Source organism: Belonocnema kinseyi, chromosome 5, assembly GCF_010883055.1.
Source record: "Belonocnema kinseyi isolate 2016_QV_RU_SX_M_011 chromosome 5, B_treatae_v1, whole genome shotgun sequence".
Taxonomy (NCBI): Eukaryota; Metazoa; Arthropoda; class Insecta; order Hymenoptera; family Cynipidae; genus Belonocnema; species Belonocnema kinseyi.
In genome coordinates, this window is record NC_046661.1 from 136,212,754 (window position 1) to 136,217,489 (window position 4,736).

Genomic DNA, 4,736 nt, shown 5'->3' on the forward strand with positions numbered 1-4,736 from the left:
AATAAGAACACGGGGCCAAGACCGCTCGTCTCAATTATCATACCTAAATGTTTTTTTGGTCGCTCAATCTGAATTCGGGGTCCAAATAACCCAGTTGGCTCATCTTTTTTCGACAAACGCAAAAATATACGTAAACATGATGAAAACGTCTATTTTTCCTTTTTTCGAAAGTACATGAGCATACTGGGTTATGTGGACCCCGAATTCGGATTCAGCGACCCCCAAAAATATTTTTTATTGGAAATATGTTTTTTCATCGAAAATAAATGTTTAAACTACATCTGTCTAACTCCTTTTGTAAGAATTTCATCTTTTCGTTGGGAAATTCATTTTTTTGGTTGAAAATTGAACTATTACACAATTAAACTCCTTTATTTTTCCATAAAATTTATCTTTTTTATTGAAAATTCACATATTTTGATGAAAAATTTCCCTTTTCAAGTAAAAAATTGATTTTGAGGTTAAAGTTCATTTATTAAGTTAAAAATTAGTTTTTTAAGTGAAAAATATTTATTTTTTTTTGACTGAAAATTTAACGAAATTTTCTTTCGAACTTTGTTTTAAAGATATTAATCTTTTTGGTTAGAAATTTACCTGTTTGGTTAGAAAGTTAACTGTGCCATTAACGATTATTTATTAAATTGCAGAATATTTACCTATCGATTAAAATTTATATTTTCATGTAGAAAAGTCAAACTGAATGGATAAAAATTCAATTTTCTAAGTTTTTCTTTTTGCTTAAAAAACGCATTGTCTTAAGTAAAAATTTATTGTTTCTAGAAAAAAAATTTACTGCTGCGTAAAAAGGAATTTCCTTTACTTGATTATTCAACAAATTTGTTTTGACAGTTTTGGCAGAAACACTTTTTTTAGAAATCATTAAGAGTCGAGCTAATTCTTGAAATTATATTTCGGCAGTGGAAATATTTTCTTTTTTGAAGGTTCAACGATTCAAGTGAAGATTCTTTTGTTTGATGTTTGACAAATTTTTATTTTTATTGAATGAAAATTCGTCTTTCTGTAAATAATTTGTTTAATAAAGTTTAATCTCTTTTATTTTACTCATAAATATTAATTACATTGTTTGTCGAAAATATAATTAATTTATTGAAAATTTCAATATTCTGTTATAAAGTAGTTTTTTATAATTGCAAAGTCTTTTTTTAAATAAATATATACATTTTTTCATTAGTTTGTTATTTCATTCAAAAAAGATAATTTAGTAAAAATATTACAAAATTATAAGGCTGGTATTTGAAATTTAATGGTCAGGGAAAGTGCAAAAATGCGCAAGGAAAAATTAAAGAATTTAGAAAATTATTCATCGTATTATTTTTTAGAACTATAAATTACGTGTCGTAATCGGGAGGGGGGATTTATTACGGTTTCTTTATCGCGTTTAAATATTATATTTACAAAAGTTGAATTTTTTCTATTTTAAATCAGTCCTTGTACAGCCCATGAATATTAATCGATTTTGCTCAAATTTAGAGATTTTTTCCATTCAAAAAAGCAATGCAATGAAAGCAGAACAACTCTTATACTCTTTTTTTTTAATTAGATGCCAAGGGATCTGCTCGGAATCAAAGTCCACGACAACGAAGACGAAAAAATGCTGGTGTTGTTCAAGAGAAATTTTTGGCAGTTCATTCTCCTACTTCTTCAGTTCCTTCATCTTCTTTAGGCCCTGGATCTTCTTTAGGTCCTTCATCTTCTTCAGATCAAAATGATGACTCAAAGTTACATATTGAAGAAAATTCCGACATTGTCATACGAATGTCAGATTATAATTATGCTGTTGGCTTTATCAAAACTAGTGGCTTGTCAAAAAAACAGCGTCCGAATTGGCTTCGCACCAAAGTTCCAAATATTTTCTACGAGGTTTACATACTAGCTCCAAGTAAAGCTTCTTGGACTGGAACAGCCCTATATTTTGAAGACGATCCCAAAACCAATACTAAGTCTGGTCATGAAGGCAAGGTGCTTTTCCCAGGAAAAGTTTTTTTAATCGCGCCCAATGGGTCTCAAGTATATTCTATATTAGCCCCATTAAAGGTATTTCAAGGGGGAAATCTATTTCCACTAAAGGAAGAGGACAGATACCACATTTTTATAAAAAATACAGACGGCCAAGTATACACAGGAAAGTTGAAGGATATTGGTCGTTTGAAACCTATTTTCAATTGGGCTAAGCATTACAGAGAGTTAACTCAGATACATATCCAGTAGTTTTAATGACTCAATAAAACGTAGTTGAGAAAAGAAGAACTGGAGCACAAGAAAAGCTGGTTTCTTCACTAGAATCTTCGCTACTATAACGTAATTACTAGTCACGAGTCTCATATTTTAAGTTTTTGGTCTTAGTATCTAGTAGACATAGTTAAAAATCTAATTACCTTTATGATCTCGTTGTGCGACCTAGGGCTGCGACGTTCCTACTACTCGAATGATGAAGCCGCTGCGACTAGGAAAAAAGGAAGCTTGTGTGAGCAGTCAGGTATGCTTGCGTGAGCAGTCAAGTATGCTCGCGTCAACTCGGATTGGATGTTTTCTTCTTTCAACGTCAACAACGTAATGTTTTCAGGAAAGATTATTTTAACCCGTTTTTGAGTCATCATACTGCTATTTTAATTTTTTGTATTGCCTCGTGATTCGATCTGTAATTAACATTCTAACCTTAACCAAGAGAAACATTCTATGACTTTGGGGAAAAGCCAATTAAGTTCTAGAAATAGATAGAATAAAATCATTGATCAGAAATAGGCAGAACAAGCGCTCCTAATTAGCCTGAGGAGCGGCAGTAAATTAGCACTTTATTGTACAGCGACGAGCAGCACGTAAAGTGACAGAAAGGAAGAACAAGGAAGAAAAAGTGAAAGAGAAGTGAATGAAAAATAAAATGAAAGTAAAAGAAAACGAGCTCTTATTTGGCCTATTTCAGAAAAAGTACCGTATGCACCACGGCAGTAAGGTTGTTTTACTTGGATACCGATTTACCATCCTCGCCTTTGCCTCAGACATCAAATTGCGCATCCTCTTATAAAGTCCAACTTTACTACCTAGAGATAAAGTCAATTATTATCTTCTTCGAAATTGCTGTTTTAATAGATCATTTTCATCAATAATATTGCATTTGATAGGAGTTTTTTAACTATTCACTTTCCAAGTGATAATTTACGTAGTTGCTGTAACGTCTAAGTGATTTCTCGATAAAACTATAAAAGTAGTTGAGGACATTTTTAACTATGCACAACCACGTTCTAAGTACCCGAAATTTCTCTCAGTGCAACTTGGTGATTGTGAATGCTTTTTCGTTAAAACTCATTCGGCTTTAACCAATACAATCTCATTTAGTAAACTTTTTCTACATTATGTTCAACTTTATCATGTTAAATCTGTATTTGTTTAGTTTCTGTACCTAGCTCGGGGCTTGCTGATTCAGATATTGCAAAATAAAGTGCAAATTTTATTTTTCATTTTTCAACTTTTAAGAGATTTTTTGTGTTCTGTGGGAAGAAAGTTAAAAACTACGTTTACTCCTACACTATTTCTTTGTAAGTTTTTTAATTTATCTGCTATATCATTAGAGATTGTTCCTTACCGACAGTAGATCAACCTTCAAACCATGAAGACAGAAAATATACACAATATCGATCAATATCTATCAATATCGCTAAAAATTAGCGTTATGTTCTTGAATTAAGAGTACTTATTCTGATCCCTCTAATAGCTGAATTGGAAAAGCACCTGACCGAAAATCAGAAGTTTTGTGGTTCGATTTCCAATGGAGTGAAGATAAAGTAGGATCTTTTTTTTAAGAAATAATTTTAATTTTACACCATTTCTGCCCTACCATTAGTCAGTAATTCAAGCAAGTTATTATTTTGAGCATTCAGCGTTCGGCTGCTTGAAAAATTGTGCAATATGTATCTTTAAGATAACCGCTGCTTATTTCTACCTAATTCTGGCAAGTTATGTGGAATCATGGATGCATGTTATTAATTTTATACTACATCTTGATCGCTTAGAATTCAATCGTTTAGACAAGCGTGCTTTCAGCAGTTTTTGAATTAGTGCAACATACATGATTATTAAACTCGCATGTGGTACAGAGCTCACTCTGCAGTTTTTTCCCTTGTAGCATATTAGTGGTGTAATGCTGGAACTTTACCAATTTTTACATCTGGTCACATAAAATTTTGGCACCACTTTTCGAATTCTCTAATCTTGGACGAATTATTTTCCGACGTTGAGGAAAGCTTGCCAGGATACTAGGTCTCTCTTGTCCCAGTTTTCAACATCAAAATTCTTAAAAATGGCCTCTCAATAAAGTACTACGATATTTTTTGGATCAAAACATCAAGATAATTCATTAACAACTTACGATTTTTCTTGGATCGAATGCCTTAAAACTGCTATTCAGAAAAACACTATTCCATTATTTTTATCCTATACTGACCTTATTCAAAATGCGATGTACTGGAATGTAAAACTAGCTGATTTTCCTAAATCTTGGTAGAGCGGATGGTTCGTACGAGAGTAAGTTTTCTTATTTATAATCAAAATTGTCTACTCAATATTTCTATAATCGTAACAAAAATCATTTATTCATCATCTTGAAAATAGTGCAAATCATATGTACCAGGTGTATACATATGAAACCGGTATTTTTTCAAGAAAAAAAACACATTTATTTCAAGAGAATGATAACAAATATTTTATTCAAAGTATGCGCC